The sequence below is a fragment of the Pinus tabuliformis genome, chromosome Q (assembly GCF_031772625.1).
Source record: "Pinus tabuliformis cultivar Carrire ecotype Pingquan chromosome Q, CPIR1, whole genome shotgun sequence".
Lineage (NCBI taxonomy): Eukaryota > Viridiplantae > Streptophyta > Pinopsida > Pinales > Pinaceae > Pinus > Pinus tabuliformis.
The window spans coordinates 1,097,847,662-1,097,867,813 of record NC_142296.1 but is presented as its reverse complement, the minus strand read 5'-3'; positions in this window follow the sequence as shown (position 1 = coordinate 1,097,867,813).

Below are 20,152 nucleotides of genomic sequence, written 5' to 3'. Positions count from 1 at the left end.
AGTAGTCCAAGTTTCTGCAGTGCTTTCAACCACATTTTCTAGATCTGTACCCTTCTGTTTCAGATATGTAAAGATAGGTTGCCACCATCAATAATTTCACATTTAAACTTGTTTGGTCATTGGCCTTCGTGTCCCATCAGTTTCCCTAGGTGTTTCACCCATCTCCCTATCCTTTTGTTGCGATCTTCCCCTCTCGTTTTTTGTTGTTGCTACACAACTTTCCAGCAGCTTAGTGTCACTTGATCTCAGTCACACCGAAATTTAGATCTCTTGACCGTTTTAGTGTATTTTCTGTCGATTTAGCCACCAACCAGCACAGTGTTTGCAAACCCAGTTTGGGTGGGGTTTAGTTAATTGTTTTGTTTTTCATTTTCTGTTATTAATTTTAGTTTATTTTTAGCAAGTTTTTTTATTTTTTACAAACACGATCTAGGCTTAATCAATAAATACACTTTCACACACAAGCACACCTTAAGTGAAGGGTGCTTGGTTTACACCACCAAGCCAAGACTTAACATAATAAATTTATCTCCCTTCATCGAGACAAAGGCATATTGTTGATCTCCCTTCACCATTTCCGTGTCACGTGTGTCTTACCACCATTGCGCCACCAAGGCATTTGTCGCGAAGACTATTAGGCCTTCACCCCTAGTTTCTGCTTGGGCATATTACTCCTCCTTGTTGGATTTGAGTTCATAGCCCTCCGAGTCCCAACACCGACTCTTCTACTAGTTCACCTGATTCCTCATCTTAGTCCAGGCCTCCTTCACCGCATATTGTCACCATGTCTAGACCCACAGTTGGTGCAAGAACCCAACCTAGTGTTGGCTTCGATTCTATCCTGATGGTCACATCAAATGGAACAGTCTCAATAACCATTCCGTAAGCCCCCATGCTCCCCTTTATGGCTGGGTTAAGTCTACCAGATTTTAACCAGTTGATAAACGACCCCATACACCATGATGTTGGTTGGCCTTGTATTCCAACTAAGCTTCCCTCAAACATCCCAAAGTTCAAGGTTAATGCTGGAGAGGATCCTACCAACCATGTCCAATCCTTCTGCATGTGGTGTTGGTCCAACTCCATAACCAATGACTCCATTCATCTTCAACTATTCCAATGCATGCTCACTAGAGACACCGTAAAATGGTATGTAGACCAACCCGTCGCATCTCATTCCATTTTCGTGATGCTTGTTAAAGCATTCCTTTCATATTTCCAGTTATCTCTCCAATACGACACTGGTACAGAGCTAATGACCTCATTCTGTTAGTCCTTCGCTACTTGCCTTTCCGACCATGTTCAAGAGTGGCTTCGAAGGAGGAGCACATGTCGTTCCCCCCCTTTCAGAGACTGTGTCTATCTAGATTGGTTTCTTAAGAGCCTTTTAGCACCCATTGGAAAAGATGTCACATCCCATTTTCTATAAGCTGAGGAAGAAGCTCTCCTAACTGCTTTGAGATATGACTTGATTTATGTGCAATTCGATTATGTTTATATCGTCATTCCAGACCTCCATTGTCCTGGAAGTGCCAATGTAATGGGGGCATCTCACACCACCGACGGTATCATTGGAACCCTTTCATGCCCTTCACCATATACTCAAAAAAGTTATGGCTATAGGCAGGGGGGCACCAATTCCTCTAACACTTATAACCCTCCTACTAGCAACATGTTTTCAAGGCCCAAACCCATCTACCAAACTATTTATCCTCCTTATTCACAACCTAACTCTCCAGCCCCTCAAGCATTAGCACTATAGGCTCCCATTCATCTTCAGCCCCAATAGCCACCACCCCCTCTGGGTTAAGTGTTTTTGCAGTAGAGTGCAACCAATCCCCAAAATTTGAAGAAAAACAATAAGGGGAAGGGTAACAAGGGTAACCAGGGTAATCAAGGTAATCAACCTAGTTAACCCTAGGGGAACAAACCTAACACCAATAACCAACAACAGGGAAGCCAACCCAAGTAAAACAAGGCTATTCATACGAACAAGCCTTGTGCATGTTGTGGTGTACATAACCATTATACACATGAGTGACTTCTCTTACCCTAGATGCACCAAATGTGGGAAGCTCAAGCAGCTTCCAGAGGTAAAAAATCGCCTCAGAATCTTGTGCCATCTCAACCAACAGTGCTCACAAATCCTTTCCCTCAGCAAGGATTTGTGGCTGCTCAACCACAGCCAGGTCAAGCAGTCCATCCCCCCAACCTTCTGTTCCTGGTGACTACCAGATCCTTATGATGAACTCTGAGGAGGTTAACCCCTCCAATATCAAGTTGCAAACTCGGTCACGTCAATATGACAACGTTGGCTTGTTGGGGCCTGACCCAGGTTCAAAGTTAATTAGCCAAACAAATCCCTATACTACTGGCCCTTTTGGCAATAGTCCGTGGACCATGGATTGAGGTCTCACCTGAAATAGTATGGGGGGCGCTGGAACTAGGTTTCTGCACCCTTGAGATGTCTGAGGGTTTGATTCAGTCCAACTGCTCGTCCCTACACACAGGTTGCTTCACACACTTCCCTAGCCTTCGTGCCCTGATATACTTGCCTTCACACAACACTAACCAGGGGCTGTGGGGCTTTTGCACTGCTGGAGCATTGCTCTACACTATTTCCCTAAGTTTCACCCGAGATCTTACCTATTTTCCTTCACCAGTTAGTTACCTTCGCGTAAATAGTAGCCTTGTGTTATATTTATTTATACAACATACACATATAAGTTTGCGCAACAAATAAATAGTACATTTGCAATTTATATCCAATAATACATTAAACAGGAAAAGATACATCGAAATATGGTAAACTTCTCTTTATTAATTCTTCCAATGGTTACAGACTCGACCTACCTTGTGCACTCAACTGCAAGAGTCCGTGCACTCAGTTGCAGACTACTAGGCATCTGCACACTCAGCTGCAGAGCCTTCTCCTACTCTACGACCCAAAGACACACTTTACACTTCGACTCAATCTCTTAGACTCATCATGCTTCTTTTCCCTCTTCTAGCTATATGCCCTCTTCTACACTTAGAGCCTCACTCTATTTATACAATCCCATGGTCCACAGACCATGGGTAGGTCTATCAAGTCGACATTATATTACAAAAACAAGGGTGGACAACCTTGTGACTCTATTATGACTTCGTGCTCCTCACCCACAAATCGCGGAGCTCTTACAAAGGACTTGGTCAAAACTTGGGCTTTAAGCCCTAAAACATGCCTTGGGGGGATTCCATGCCCAACATGCCCCCAACACAAACATCGTGACTTGCCCTTGAGTCACTCTATTGGTGCAGAGATCTTCGCACGGAGTCCCTCTAACTTTGTCCAAACTACTGCAAGGTCGGTAGCACATTGAGCAGCTGCCTGTTGGATTTCCTATACGCGTTCTTCTGAGACCGTGGTGTTGGAACTGCTTCCCTGCATCTGTTCCTGCGTCCCCTACATTTGTGTGAGCTTGACTTCTATTGTTTTCATGATGGTGAAGGCCTCGTCAATCCAAGGCTGAATGCGTGCTTTCATGACTGCTTCTTTGTATCATGCCGCATCCACTTGTTCTTTCAGTGGTTTGCCTTGTTGCATCCACGTGGGCCTCTAGGCGAGGGCCACCATCTGCGCAGTTCCTTTGACACTGTCATAATACTGCGAGAGTTCATGCACCTTTGTCTCTAAGCACTAGATGTTGGGGTCCTCCTGCAGATTCATGAGGACCTCAAATGACTCCAAAATTTTGGTGCAGTCCCTCACTGCACTATCGATCTCATCTAGTCCTACTGTAATAGCGCTGGCGCACTGTTCTCTTACTTTCGGAGGGATGGATGGATGCGCCTTCAACTGCAGCTCTGCAATTTGAAGGTTCAGCTCCAACTGAACCTTAATCATCTTTTCTTGTGCCTCACTCATCCTTGCTGCTAGCCTGTGGATGTGTGCCTCTGCTAGTGTATTTGCGGGGATGGCTAGCTCAGGGATGCTTCGACAAGCTTCATCCAGTACTTGTACTAGCTGCCGATTCTGCGACACCACTTCATCACGGTGCAAGCTCAACTGCTCCATGTTGATATTTTTCTTGCTTAGTACTTACAACGTGCGGCTCTCCCTAGCTCGAAGTTCTATAATAATCCCATCCTGCAGAATGTATAATGTCTCCCATAGGAGTGCAGCCATGTTGATCCCGATACCCTTTAGTGTGCTAATCTTAGGCTTGTCAGCCTAATTTGTTGTCACCAGTGCCCCTTCCAGCAGCACTATTGTATTTGTCGTCTGAGCATGCAGCATTTGCTCTACTGCAGTTGTCCCTACTGTGAGACTGGCGAAAGGGTACCAGCCTGAGGAGTGTGCACCAGCAGCTCCTACAACTGCGCTCTGAGGGCCCCCAACACAATCTAGTTCTCCTACGCAAAATTTTGGAGGGCCTCGGAGGTGACATCATGCACTGTCTCGCCAATGTCGTGCAGATCACCCTCAGTAAGGGTGATCAGGTCAATAGAAAATTTTGATGCCTTGACCTTCTTGCATGACCCCGTCCGCTCGCTCGGGCGTTGGTGCTTTAGTTGTGTTGATGTGGTTTGTGGGTCCATGCCCCCTCCTCTTCCTCTGCTCCCTGCCCATGTGAAGGCAACTTTTAGCCCTCGTGCGCCTTCTCGGCTACCTCCTGCGTCGCTGCTGTTGCGGCCTTTTTCTGTTCCGCTGCTATCTGTGTAGCATCCCGTGCCTCCTATGCTTCTGCTGGTGCTGCCTCCTTCCTTCTCTTCTCTGCCAACTACACCATGCGCAGTTTGGCCTCCTCTTTCTTCCTTTTCACCGCACACTTCTCCATTTCCGTGATGTCTAGAACGCGCCACTCCAGCGGCCATGTCTCCAGTACGTCAAAGATTACGTCATTCGTGGCTACAAAAGGTAGCTCTCCATTGCTTGGCCGAGTCCTTGTGCACTCTGATGTATATGTTGTGGAGGTCAGCTTTAAACTTTGAAAAACTTTGCAGGCTATTGTAGACAGTGGGTGATAACCATGACTTGCAGTTAATCCCCATTCTGAGGTTCATTTCCATGAACACCCAGAATATCTTACTGTCGGGGATCCGGTTTACATCCTTTGTGGCCCAGAGTGAAGTGTACTTCACGGCCTTCGACAAATCCGTGTCAATTGTGGGGAACTGACTGTCCTCCGGTAATTCCCTTGCCACGAGCACTATGGTGTTACAGGGAAAAGTGTCTACACAGAACTGCTTATCCCACTAAGGTGTGGTAGCTACCTTAGAAACAAACAAAGTAAAGCTACTTTCGTTTTTCCTTTATGAAATATAGATGAGAGAAGAAAAAAGAAGACCAACCTCTATCTTGTGCTAATCTCCTAGTGCGCTTCCTCTCTCTCTTGATAGTCTTTCGCTACTTGCTCCCTTGTACGCCCAGCTTCACAGAGTACCTGTAAGATCACAGTAGCATAGCACTATACAAGAACATGGATCTATAATCATAAACAATCTAGGATCAGATGTAAATTGACCATACAAATGCATAAAACATAAATGACACAAGAGTATGGAGGAAAACTTGAATAGCTTTTATTGATAAACAAGAAAGAGCCAAGGGAGTTACAACCAGTTCTTCTGACCCAGCATCATCCTCTCAACAAGGAAGCCCCTCTTCACCTCATACAAAGCTTAGATCACCCAACAATCTGATGTTGCCTCAAGAAACCAACAGCAATTCCTTACAATATGCAAAATTCCAGCCTTTGGATCTCTGGGATGAGGGATCCATATATAGATATCTGTAAGGGAGATGAGTCAACTTGTGATTTGATTAGTGTCTTCCTTCTGATAGTTCTTGCTTCCACTTGGAGATTGATGATCTCTTACTCATCCTTGGTCGAATTCAGAGAGGCAAGTGTCACAGGAGAATTTTCTGGAAGGTTCCATACCTCTCCACCTCGCGGAATGACACTACCATTTGTCACTTCTCGCCCATCGCACCCCATAGAAGGGCTTTTTGAAATGAAACGCACCCACACAGTGTATTTAGGTGAGATGCAACACACTTTGCCTATGGAGCAGCTGAAATGATCCTGTTTTGACCAGTTCTGAGCAGTTTTTCATGGAGAACTTCTGGGAGAAGCTGTAATCAGTTGACCTTGTTCCTTTAGGGGTTAGAACAACACTTTTAGGGACTTAGGAACCCTTGGTTTATGGGCATTTCATGCTTGGGGTTGTAGTGCCCAAAAATGTCTATAACAGTTGCCCCCTAAAGCATGAAGTCGTTAATCTTTTGATGTCGGGTGAAATGCTTTATTATGAGGATCCGAAGTTATTTCAAGCTAGGAGGAGACCTGTAATAAGATACAATACAATACATTATCTTCATAATATTTTCATGATCTAGCTGAGGCGGGCATTCCCATGCTCAGCTTTATAAATTCATTTTCATGTACATAGGACAGACAATCGTCTGAGTGTAGACTGATGATTCTAGTAGAGCCATCATCCCTTTGATTGGATGATTATCTGTGCAGCAATGATGTACATTTGATGTCTTTATTTCCATGAATATATATCGCAGCCCGGATGGATGAAACTAGATCCGGGGTCTTCAATATCGTTCGATCTTCACTTGAAGTACAAGTCTATCCATGTGAGAGATGTTCTGGAGTCGAACATGGAAAGACATCGCCTGATTACCAGCCAATGATGTAAGTTGTTAACAGGCGCGAGAGGAATCATCGATAATGATAATGACCCTCAAGGTAATACAGTACAATTCACGTGCTGTGAATAAAGGACTTGGCGTCGAACACCACGCAAAATCTCTCGGTCGAAGGTCATTGATGTAAACCTGTCGCCGGAAGTGAGAAACTTGCCATTGAGGCATGCAAGCTTCAAAGTACTGAACGGGGTGTTCCTAGATCGACTTCTTGGATAATGAGCTGATGTTGACAAGAAGCGATCCGTCACAGGAGGGCCTTAATGAATCCCACATCAATGACACGGAACGGAGCAAATGATTTTAATGGAGGTGAAAACGATCTGATGACATACGGTTCAGGGTGGCAGTCATGAAAGAATGGAGTGTAAATGTATTGTAGCGGGTGAGACACAGGTGAATTCTTTGAATGACTTCTCTTGAACATATTGGAGACACTGACATGATGGATTGGTAGCATTACCCCAAATGTGGATGGTGTGATGGGACCATGGTGATGTGACCGGTGAATGAAACAACCCAACCCGACTTGGATGCGGAGTGAAAGTGTCATGTTCAAGAGCGACTTGCTACCAACAAAGTTTCTTCAAGTTTTCTTTCTAATTTTCCCCAGTCATTGCTGACCAATACCTCTTTATTTTTGTCAAGCTTGAGGAGGATAACATATGCATGTTCTATAATTTGCCCTTTGGGCAAACCCATTGCTATGTTTTAACGAGCCTAGCGATAGTGAAACTCGTTCTTGTCTGTTATGGACAAGTTTGTCGCTATTAAGTTTTAACGAGTTTAACGACAAAGATAACTCAGTCCTTTTCAATTTTAGAGAGTCTGAAAAGGAACGTAAAGGAAACTCCAAAATTCCTTTTCCGTCATCTAATCCCTTAAGTTCGAAAAAGTATAAAACAATACAGAAGGGATGAATTTTCGATACTTTTAACGAGCTTAACAAAACAAGCGCTCGATCTTTTTGTGTAATAATCCCTCAGGTCCAAAAAGATTAAAATTTAGAGGAGGGATAGCACTTCCGGTCCCTTTAACGAGCTGGAGAGGCCAATGGCTCGGCAATCTTTTCATATTTTACGAGTCAGTTGAAAAGAGCTTAAAGGAGACTCGTCTTTTGAGGAACGAGTGATAAAATTGGGTAGCAGCTGATTCCAGGTAAGGCTTGGAATTTTCCAATCATGGCAGTGTTACAAGGATGGCTAGTGCGATCACTCTTCGCAGCTGTTCCTCAAAAGGGGTAAACAATCAAATGGAGGTGAATGATCGGCCAATACAGAGTGGAGGTGATGATGAGAACATGACCAAGGTTTTTAAAGGCTGAAGTACTACATTCACGATGGTTATTTACTGGGAAATAGTTCATTTTTTAATGAGCTTAAATGCAGTGGGAAACATTTGCTCATGGCTTATTTTTATTTTTTAATGAGCTTGAACTATGCGCTAAAACTGCTCGATGCGGGTTTATTTTTTAACGAGCTTGAACCCTGCAGTAACACTGCTCGTGGCGGGTTTTTTTTAACGAGCTTGAACCCTACAGTAACACTACTCGTGATAAGTTTGCATGCCCCCAGCATAATAACGCAAATCAAGGTGCATGCCCCCCAAGCTTCATTGCATTCAACTCGGTGGTTGGAATGAAGGTTTACCTTTGAGATTTGGACAGGGGATTTGTTTCATTTTTTTTAATGAGGTTGACACAATAAAAGAACTATCCTCATGACTCCTTGTTTCATTTTTTAATGAGGTCGACATGAGGTAAGAATTGTCCTCGGAATCGATGGTATTTACAGTATTTGATAGAAAATAAAGAAAGAAAGGATGATAAAGGTCATCAGGAGTGTTTTCTTCACAATCCGGAAGAAGAGAACGGTGGTGGTAATCATCCCATGGTGCCCCTTCAATTACCATTGATTGAACAATTCCTTCATCAGTGACATGCACTCGCAACCAAGGATCTGAAGGGGTACCATATTCCTTAGACCTATCTATCCAAACGCTTGATGAGCGTTAATTTGGGTTTGCCTCCCATGCTAGGAACATTGATTGCTACAATATTTCTGTTGGGCTTGGAGGCAAAACCTGTGCATGATCCATGTCGATATCGTTTTCTGAGATCTTTTTAGAAGATATCATATTGCAGGTTCCTACCGACACTACTTCCGCCAAATTGATTGGAGGTGGAAGGGCGAAAGTTCCCATTAATATAGGATCTTTTAGTAGGCCTACTCCGATATTTTGAAGTGAATGGGGGCTTCCATGGATCATTGGAATGCTTCCTGTAACTTGAGAACCATTGGGGAGGAAGTTTTGTTGATCGAAGATTGTAATCCCTCCATGAAAGGGAAATGCAATCTTCCTAAAATAGGTCGACAACCATGGTATTCCCAGTAGGATGTTGTAATCGAGATTTCCATTGATTACCTCAACATCTATTTCTACTGTTTTCCCTCCTAGTTCAACCTTCAAGTTACTTAGAATACCATATGGGGTATATGTTCGTCCGTCAAATGCTTTTAATGTCGTCGAAGATTGCGACAAGGTTGGAGATCCTAAAGTTTTCCAGCAACTTATTGACATAATACATGTAGATGCCCCCTCATCAATAATTGTTCGATGAACAGTTTTGTTGAGGGCTTTCACTTGAACGAGGAAAGCTAGTTGAGCTGGTAACTGAGGATCGTATCCTTTATGATTGAAGGATAAAAGATTGGAATCCTTTGGGTCTATCCCACCAATGGCTGATAATAAAGCTTGCTTTTGGGATGGGCAATTTTGTAGTACCTCAAGAGTCGACATAGCGGATGGCGATTGGGCCAAATCTTCCACTATATTATAATGTTGTGCCACTCTAGCACGGGGATTAAATGTCGACTTGTGTACTACTCCCTTTGGTGGTTTTATTGTCAACTCGGGAATGATGGGTGGCGCAACTTCTGTCGAAGTTGTTGTCGAACTACTAGGTTGATCTTTATCCTTGTTGTTCGACAGCTGTGGATTCCCATAATCTTTGTTTCTTGTCGATATCAAAGCATCATTTTGTTGTTTGGAAACTGACAACATTAGCACTTGAGACGGGGAAGCATTTCCACTGTCAACCAAATTTGCCCCTGGATTTGGAAACAGATCAATTAATACTGCTGAGGTTTTTGAATTCTTGAAGAATTTTTTAAGCTCAACTCTGTGTGGACAATCTGCGGCCCAATGATCCTCATCGCATATAAAGCATGGATTTTTTGGTTTCCTATTTCCAGGAGGGTTTGCAGAAGATTTTTCAGGTGATGATTCTTCCTGTTTCTTCTTCTTCCCTTTGCCTTTCTTCTTGCCCCTTGGTTGCTTGGTTTCTTTGCCTTTATCTGTCGATATGACATTTACTTTCGAGGCAAGAAGTTCCTCTTTTGCATTTTGACTGGAAATCTTACGGGCCCTTTTAGATGTAGCCTTTGTCGATTTCGTGTCTGTTGCGCCAATCACGCCATCGCCGGCATGAGAGTCATTGTTTGATTTAGGAGGAGGAGGAACTGAGAATTCCGGTCTAGGAGCGTCAGGTATTTTATCGTAGAGCATGCCGGACTGAGTGTAAATCAAGTCCAAATATTGCGCACGAGTGATAACCTGCTCTTCGGTGACGACTCCCCCTTTTGCCACATTTTCCGTGATGGAAGGTAGTAATGACTTGATAAACCATTCAGCTAAAAGTTGATCGGGAACATACGTTTTCACCATTCTACAACGACGTCGCCACTCATGTATATGATCGGATACGTGAGTGGCCGTTGTTTGTTTGAAATTGGTAAGAAGTTCTGTTCCCGTTTCGTACCTTATCGGTAACTGAAAATGGGTTAAAAAGGTTGTCGCTAGGGTACTGAAGTTGTCGAATGAAGCTCTAGGCAATTCGATATACCATTTTGCTGCCGGACCAGTTAATGTCCTCTGAAAAAGGCAAAGCCTAATCGAATCATCGTTTAGGGTGTTTGATGAACACCACAAATGAAAGGTCATCACATGATTCGACGGATCTTCACCCAGATTTCCATTAAATTTAGGAATATCTGATGGAAGTTTATGTGGAATCGCTGGCCACCAAGGGGCGTAAGCGATTGGATCGTTTGTTAACCGATTTAAATCAGGTAACTCTAAAGTCACCACGAAGGGTAACTGTTGATTTAGGTTAGGCGAAGCATACCCAGGATAAGATGGGATTGCCTGAGCAATTGGTCTTTGCATACCAGCATAATGCATTTGATGCTGGTAACTCTAGTAAGGTTGGTGGGCATGACCATTGTAAAATGGTTGATTTTGACCGTTTTGAATATACGGCTGCCCACTATTTGCAAAGATTTGTTGCTCAGAACCTTGGTATACTTGTTGGAACCGTGGTTGTTGGTATTGCACTAGCCATGGTTGTGAAGCCATGTGCTATTGCCCGATACTAACTATTTGACCAAGATGAGAGGTAATTGTACCCGTTTGAATCTATGTCATTCCACTAGTCGGCGATTGTGGTTGAGTTGCAGGGTCTAGGGGCTGTTGCATTACAACCTGAGAAAACTAAGGTTGGCATACAACAGGCAGCGCTTGAACTTGCGACACCGTCACAATAGCTGGCGTAGTTGGTATACTTGACATAGGTAAGCGTTGTTGCATCGAGTATACAACTCTTGGTTGTTGAGGTAGTATCGGTACCCAACCGCTTGACATAATTCCGGCATAACCCGAATTTTGTTGTGAACTCCCGTATGGCTATCCTCCAGGAGGGGATAATGAAAGGGCATACTGCCCCCCATACGGTGGTAATCTGGTACTTAAGGGAATGGTTTTCCTTTGAGGGCCGGACTGCCCAAATTGACCTCCAAATGGATTAATTTGTTGAGACTCAACATAAGAGTTTCCGGATATTATTCTGAATGAACAAACAGGAACAGACCATACCGTCGAAATGGCCCCTGAGTGGGCTCCTTCTAGCGATTGAGAGCTAGTTGGGACAGATGGTATACCGGCGAACATTGTTGGAGTGATAGCAGGGAGTTCTGTCGTCACCGTGTCAGACGACACAGTCCTAGATGTTGACTGTTGTTCAGACATTTCTAGTCTATCCAAAAGATTACCTAGCGATTCTACAGGAGCTTCCGTTGGCGGTAGACTAACTTCTGATGATGAAGGATACAAAGTGATCCCAACTCCAAATTGCGATGGAGTACTGGATGGAGGATCTTCCACAATCTCTTCTATAGCAATCAGACCAGGTGGAAGGGGTAGACCGTCAGGTCCGTAGAATATTTTTGGTGCCTAAGAAGGTATGGAATCCACAGTGACAGATGTTTGGGGAACAACACTCTCCGAACTGGTTGTAGATGGAACTGGTTTAGTGATACAAGTGTCTACCCTCAGACTAGGATCAGTACCACTGTCCTTCTGTGGCTGCTGAACTTCTTCTGTAACGACAGGGATACTAGAAATGTTTGGAGTAACCGGAATCTCTAATGTTGTTGGAACACTTGTTCTAACTTTAACAGGAGATTTGGAACCGGTTAAATGAGTTCGCTTTGTCCATACTAGCTTCAATTCCGGAGACAAAGACTGTTGACTCGTAAGCCTCCGCGAACGATGGGGTTTCAATTGACTTTCTGCCACGATTGTGGATTACTCGATCAACTAAAAATAAAGGGGAAGTATGTTTCCGAATTAGATGAATTTTAGACGCTTTGAAACAACTTGTTTTTTCAATTTTTAAGAGTCGAGAAAAAACAAAAGATGACTCTAGTCGCCTTCGATTTTTAATGAGCCTGAAGTGAAAAGTGCTCAGATGGACCTTTTCCATTAAGGAGTCTGAAAAGGAACGAAAGAGACTACTCTGGAAATCTTGGTAGAGGGATTACCAAACCAATCGCAAAACTGTAGAATAATTTTTACGGTACGACAGTCAATCTTCCCGAATGCTGTGTTCAGTGCATTGCAATCGATAGGGCAGGAGACACGGCTTCCTATGGATAAAGGATTAAGCCTATTGTGGTCTCCCAAAATATACTCGACGGTACGTGGGAGCACAAGTCCGTACTGGCACTTATCGTCTCAAAGTGGAGGAATCACCCAACCATCAGTGAGAACAACAGTTACCAGGCTTTACGACGCCGTAATACGTCTCTAGCCTAGACTTCTAAATGTTGTCCGTTAGGTTCCAAAGCGTTGTTAGATTCATTGAATTTATTTTATAGTTGATCTTGTTTATGAAATTTGCCTTTCAGGTTCACCGCCAGATGTAGATGTATAATTCCTAAAATGAAATCTAAGATGATAAATAGTCTTTTATCTTCTTTGTGCAATGAAAATCCTAGCTACTAAGGAAAGAGAGACAATATTCTTTCACAAAGAGCAAAGAGCACACTCTAAATGCACTGTCCTAAATCAAACCAATCAAACAGTTTAAATGCAAATGCACATGCATGTATTTGTTTTCGGCTTTCTTAGTATGTGAATGGTAAAAAGAAAGCTAATGCACAAATCTGAATTACTTTTCAAGTGTTAATTACCAACAAGTTTCTTTTCGAAATAAAAAATGGAGACAATCACAACACTTTACGATTTGGAAATGAATACTTGCTTTTGACACTAGAAAAATTACAAACTCAGACCAAATACAATAGTAACAGGATAATCGACTATCTACAGCAACCAAACTCTTTCCTATGACTGAAAACGACACTTGCGACACTTTCAAATCAAAGGATGACAGTACGATTACATTACTTTTTGCAAAGGAGAACTGAAAATGACTCAACAAATACACAAAAACATTTACAGTTCTTTTGTACAAAGGAGGCGGAATAACAGCAAAGAAAAGGGGTTTTAAATAGAGATATACTGATCACAGGCAACAAAATTCATGAATAGAACTGGAAAGAATGAATCACAGAAACCAAAACTGAACAATGCCTAGTCTGATCAGCGCACCTGTAACACAGGGAATTTGAAATGCAGCGCACCTACTACACTCGGGAAGTGTACTAAATTTCAGATTCACAGAACAGTACCTACGTTGGGCCAGAGACGAGACTTTGCTTGGGTTCTGGGTCACAGTTTGCACTTCAGTTCATGAGTTTTGGCCGAGCAAATGGTAATCAGTAATGCAACAATCAGGGGTAGATCTAAGGAGGATCTAAGAGCTACCACAAGGGGCAATCAGAGAGTTTGTAAATCAGTTGTTTAATTTATAAACAAATCCCAGAGATTGACTGAAGCGGCATTTATCTACTTTGTATTTGCATAGAAAATGCAGTTCGAAAGCTACCTAGCTCGACTTCAGGCTCCGTCTGTAAGTTTATAAAATAGACAACAAGGAAGATAAACAAACAAACTAATTCGTCCCCAGTGGAGTCGCCATTTTGTTACAGGGAAAAGTGCCCACACAGAATTGCTTATCCCACTAAGGTGTGGTATCTACCTTAGAAACAAACAAATTAAAGCTACTTTCGTTTTTCCTTTATGAAATATAGATGAGAGAAGAACAAAGAAGACCAACCTCTGTCTTGCGTTAATCTCCTAGTGCGATTCCTTTCTCTCTTGATATTCTTTCGCTACTTGCTCCCTTGTACGCCCAGCTTCACAAAGTACCTGTAAGATCACAATAGCATAACACTATACAAGAACATGGATCTATAATCATAAACAATCTAGGATCAGATGTAAATTGACCATACAAATGCATAAAACATAAATGACACAAGAGTATGGAGGAAAACTTGAATAGCTTTTATTGATAAACAAGAAAGAGCCAAGGGATTTATAACCAGTTCTTCCGACCCAGCATCATCCTCTCAGCAAGGAAGCCCCTCTTCACCTCATACAAAGCTTAGATCACCCAACAATCTGATGTTGCCTCAAGAAAACAACAACAATTCCTTACAATATGCAAAATTCTAGCCTCTGGATCTTTGGGATGAGGGATCCATATATAGATATCTGTAAGGGAGATGAGTCAGCTTGTGATTTGATTAGTGTCTTCCTTCTGATAGTTCTTGCTTCCACTTGGAGATTGATGATCTCTTACTCATCCTTGGTCGAATTCAGAGAGGCAAGTGTCACAGGAGAAGTTTCTGGAAGGTTCCATGCCTCTCCACCTCGCGGAATGACACTGCCATTTGTCACTTCTCACCCATCGCACCCCATAGAAGGGATTTTTGAAATGAAACGCACCCACACAGTGTATTTAGGTGAGATGCAACACACTTTGCCTATGGAGCAGTTGAAATGATCCTGTTTTGACCCGTTCTGAGCAGTTTTTCATGGAGAACTTCTGGGAGAAGCTGTAATCAGTTGACCTTGTTCTTTTAGGGGTTAGAACAACACTTTTAGGGACTTAGGAGCCCTTGGTTTATGGACATTTCATGCTTGGGGTTGTAGTGCCCAAAAATGTCTATAACATATGGAAAGTAGAAGCCATGCATATTGGAACGTTTTGCCTTATTCCTGAGCCTCGCAGCAATTTTCCAGGAACTCCTTGTAGAGGAACGCGGTCGAGTTAAACTAGACCCCCTCTGCACACTGCTCAGCAAGTGCTACCACCGGCATAGGTACCTTGTCTGTGCGGCACTTGCACATAACCTTAGTTGCTAGTATTTGGGTCGCCACTCTTACTGCTTTGTTGTTGATGCTAGATATGGCGTAGCCCCTCTTCTTCTTCTCCAATTTATATTTATTCTTCATGGCCTCCGCGATGGCCAAGTCACTGCTTTTCCCCTCTGAGATATTTGCGGGGTCCTCTACTTTACACAGAAGCCGGGTAATGTGGTGAATTGGGTGGTCCATGATGGGGATGGGCTCCTCCAGCCACAAACACCCACCATGCACTAGGCAGAGTAGCTGCCTGATGATAAAAATTGTTATTAGGGTGCGGTGGAAATGTGACACCTAGAGCAAGTTTAGTAGCCCTGCATTTTCCACTTCGCGCAACCACTTTCATAGCTCTAATTCGGTAACCCCCGTCGTGGAGTTCTGCTTAGGCTTCATGAGCTGTGTGGTCTCTAGGTGAGGGAACTTATCATGGTCAGCGAGATCCCAATCTTAAAATTTCAAGCTAGGCACCCACTCTAGGTGTGTGCCCTCAAAAATGATGTTGTCTGGGAGGAGCAAGGTTTGGAGAGAGATCTTTCTCTCGTCAAGATCCTTGGGCACTTTAGCCTTCCCCTTCCATGGGGGGTGTTGGGCATGGAATCCCCCAAGGCACGTTTTGGGGCTTAAAGCTCAAGTTTTGACCACGTATTTTGTAAAATCTCGGCGAATTATGGGTGCAGAGCACAAAGTTATAATAGAGTCACAAGGTTTTCCGTCCTCGATTTTGTAATGTAATGTCAGCTTGATAGACCTACCCATGGTCTGCGAACCATGGGATTGTATAAATAGAGAGAGGCTCTAAGTATATAGGATAACGAATGGGAATGGAAGTAGGATGAGTCTAAGTGCTTGAGTCGAAGTGTAAAGTGTGTCTTTGGGGTCGTAGAGTAGGAGAAGACTCTGCAGCTGAGTGCACAGAGGCCTAGTAGTCAACAGCTAAGTGTACGGACCCCTGTTGCTGAGTGCACAGGGAAGGTCGAGTTTGTAACCATTGGAAGAATTAATAAAGAGAAGTTTACCATATTTTTGTGTATCTTTTCCTGTTTTAATGTATGATTGGGTATAAATTGCAAGTGTATTATTTATTTGTTGCGCGAACTCTTACGAATGTGTTGTATAAGCAAATATAACATAATACATCCGGTTGTGCGAAGATAATTGACTAGACGTAGGAAGATAAGTGAGATCTCAGGTGTGACTTAGGCGAATAGCATAGACGCTGCTCCAGCAGCACGAAAGCCTCACTGCCCCTGGTTAGGGCTGTGGGGAGGCAAGTATATCAGGGCGCGAACGCCTGGGAAGTGTGCAAAGCAACCTGCGCATAGGGATGAATTGTTGGACCAGTCGAACCTCTTAGAAATATCAAGGGTGCAAAAACCTAGTTCCAGCACCCTCCCATACTACTTTGGGTGAGACCTCAGTCTGTGCTCCGCGGACTGTTGCTGAAAGGGCCAGTAGTATTGGGATTTGTTTTGATAATTAACTCCAAACTTGGGTCAAGCCCCAACAAGCCAAAAAATGGTTCCGTTGCTGGGACCAGGATCTACATAGAGATCTCTGATGTCGAATCACTGGAATCCAACAAAGAAAGGAATTGAATATTGGTTGGACAGGAAGATTCAAAAATTTGCGGCGCAGGAAAGTAGGAATCCACGACTATCAAAGGCAGAGGGGTTAGACTGCTACTTATATATAGAGATCCATGAATTTTTCTTCGCATCCTTCCCCACTGAGTTATACAAGTGGATAGCAAAGGTAACAGATAGCCAGGGAAGGTGTAAACTCAACAGTCCTATTGTGTGGACTCCAGAATTGGTGTGCAGATTGGAATCATTGGAGGATAAGATCGCGTGTGCTGTTGATCACTGGCTCGATCCAAAGATTCACAAATTTGTGGCGCATGAAAGTATGAATCCATGACTATCAAAGGCAGAGGGGTTAGACTGCTACTTATATATAGAGATCCATGAATTTTTCTTCGCATTCTTCCCCACTAAGTTATATGAGTGGATAGCGAAGCTAGCAGATAGCCAAGGAAGGTATAAACTCGTCAGACCTATTGTGTGGACTCCAGAATTGGTGTGCAGACTGGAAGCATTGGAGGATAAGATCACGTGTGCTGTTAATTATTGGCTCGATCCAATCATAGGAGGATTCATCACCGAATTCGTGGTAGATACTTCTGTCAGTTATAACGAGGCAGAATAATGCTTCCTCAAAGGACTGCGAGGTAAGTACATTAAATCTTTGAACACTTGGATTAAAATGCTACTATGTGAAAAATGGGTTATGCGAATAAATTGATGTTTGGGGCTACACGAAGTGGGAGAATCTACAGAAATGAAGGTAGCACAGAACTAGAAACTAGCCCCTTGATTTCACCTCTATGAGGGGGCAAAGAAGAGCTCGCGAAGGTCTCGCCAAGAAGTGTGATCAATTTGATAAGGCAGAGAATTCCGTGCATACCACCCTCACCCACACCACCACCAGTTTCACTGTCTTCACCCCCATCTTTGCCCATACCACCTCTGCCACCATCGTGAAGCAGTATGGCAAGCGTGATAAAGCTACCAGTGTTCAAGGGAGTAGGGAATGAAGATCTGGACCAGTTTTGGTTCGTGGTAAAAGCTGTATGGGAAGTGCAGGGAGTCACCAATGACAATATAAAGAAGGCAACATTGGTCAACACTCTACAGGATCATGCACTGACCTAGTACATTAAGCATTCCAATGACAATCCGAATGCGAGGATCTCAGCTATCCAAGCTGTGATAAATAAAGAATTTTGCAGGCCAAGGTCAGAGGCACAATTGATCATTAGGTTCAAGGAAATCACAATGCTACCAGGTGAGACCCCTTGGGAGTTGGATCAAAGACTGAAGTGCACAATTCACGAAGCAAACATGACATTAACAGATGGGAAACATTGCGAATGGTTTGTAGCATTGTTAATGCTGCATCTACGAAATGCATTGTCATAATAGAGGCTAACCACTCAGGTCGAGGCCTTGGAGGTCACGATGAGATTGCACAAGACCCTGATACAAGATCCCAACCTGGAGTTCAGTAAATTCACACGTAGTTGAAAAACTTGTGCCTTAAGATGCAGAGTTTGAAAAAAGACAGGACAAATTGCCCAGAGGTGCATGATGAGGTATGGTGCGTAAAATGTAAGGGCTAGGGGCACAACAAGGACCACTGCACGGCATTTGTGAATTACCTTGTTGGAGGAGGGCTAATTCCATTAAGACCAGAGGCACAAGCAGGACCAAGCGCAGCGCTTGCGCTATCGTGCACGATTTGTCAGATAAGAGGAAAGCATGCTACAGATAACTTCCATTTATTACAAAAGTATTTGCAGAATTCACAACAGTTGTTCTGTAATTTCTGTAGGTTAGTGGGACATGATGAGTGGATCTGTAGAATTTATGAGTTGATGATGGATCGAACTCCTACCTACAGAGTTCAAGCTGAATCACAGCCCCTCGATCAGAACGCAGGAATGGTACACACTAGATTTTAGGGTGTAAATGAGGCCGAGGTGGAGGGGGACCAAGAAGAGGTCGCAGACATCTGATATGTTATAATTACGGAGGGCTAGGGCATTATACCCATGATTTTTCGAATCCAACGTGACCATCATGCTTATATTGTACGTTGTTTGATCATGAGATGGACAATTGTCCCACACTGATAGTGAGGTTGCGTGATAAAGGAGCACTCCAACCTCCCCCGACTCAGAACCTGCAAATGATGAGGTCTGAGCCGCACGAGGAAGACCCTAATGTAAATATCGTGCTCCGGAGTGGAATTACGATAGGGGATGACAAAGGCAAGTAGCCAGAAGAAAGTACTTGGGTTTGTAAGGCTCCAACAAAGGAACCAGAATTTGATTTGGAGCGTGCTAAGGAGACCTTCATGGAAGCCAAGAGGAGCTTCGCTGATGCCTCCACTTCAGGAAGTAAAGACATACTGGAGCTAGAAATGGACCCATCGATGCTCACTACATTCCTAGAAACATGCCTGAAGTTGTTGCACGATAACAAGGCTATAAAGGGGTTGCAGGAACTCATAAATGGATGTGCTAGGACCACCCGTAGTCCAAAAGCTTGGAAAGCACACAACACAAATAGGAAGGGAAATTAGATTAACCATGTAGATTCGGGACTATGAGATGGACCAAGTGATTCTGGATCTAGGATCAGACGCGAACATCCTGCCAAAGCAAACATGGGAGTGCATGGGAAGACCTACACAGCAATGGTCTCTTATCCAACTGTGAATGGCGAACCAGCAAAAGATCTCACCTATGGGGAGATTGGAGGGAATCACAGTAGATATCGAAAGAGAAAGCACGTTAGCAGATTTCAAATTAATAGAGATTGTTGATGATAGAAATCCCTACCCCACATTCTTAGGAATAGATTGGGTCACTGACATGAAAGCAATAATAAATTTGAAGAAGCACAAAATTATTTTTGAGAAAAATTCTCTGCACGTAGTTGTACCTTTCGACCCTACAGAGGGATTGTGCTACATGAAGTCAGCGTGCGATTGCGATAGCAATGATGACTTGGACTGAATCTACAAGATAACTGCATGAGAGCAAAACTGGGTGAATTTGACCATGGATGGATGAATCTCATGGGAGCGTGAAAGCTCCTGCATATTGGATTCAGAAAAAGAAATAGAATGATGGTAGAACCGGTTACATGAGGTAACCACATTGAACTGTAACATGATGACGAGATCACTGCGCTATGTACGATGGAGGTGAGAGACCTTCCTACATATGATGGGTTAACTGAGGTAGATAACTTCCTGAGAAAATTTGAAAGAGAA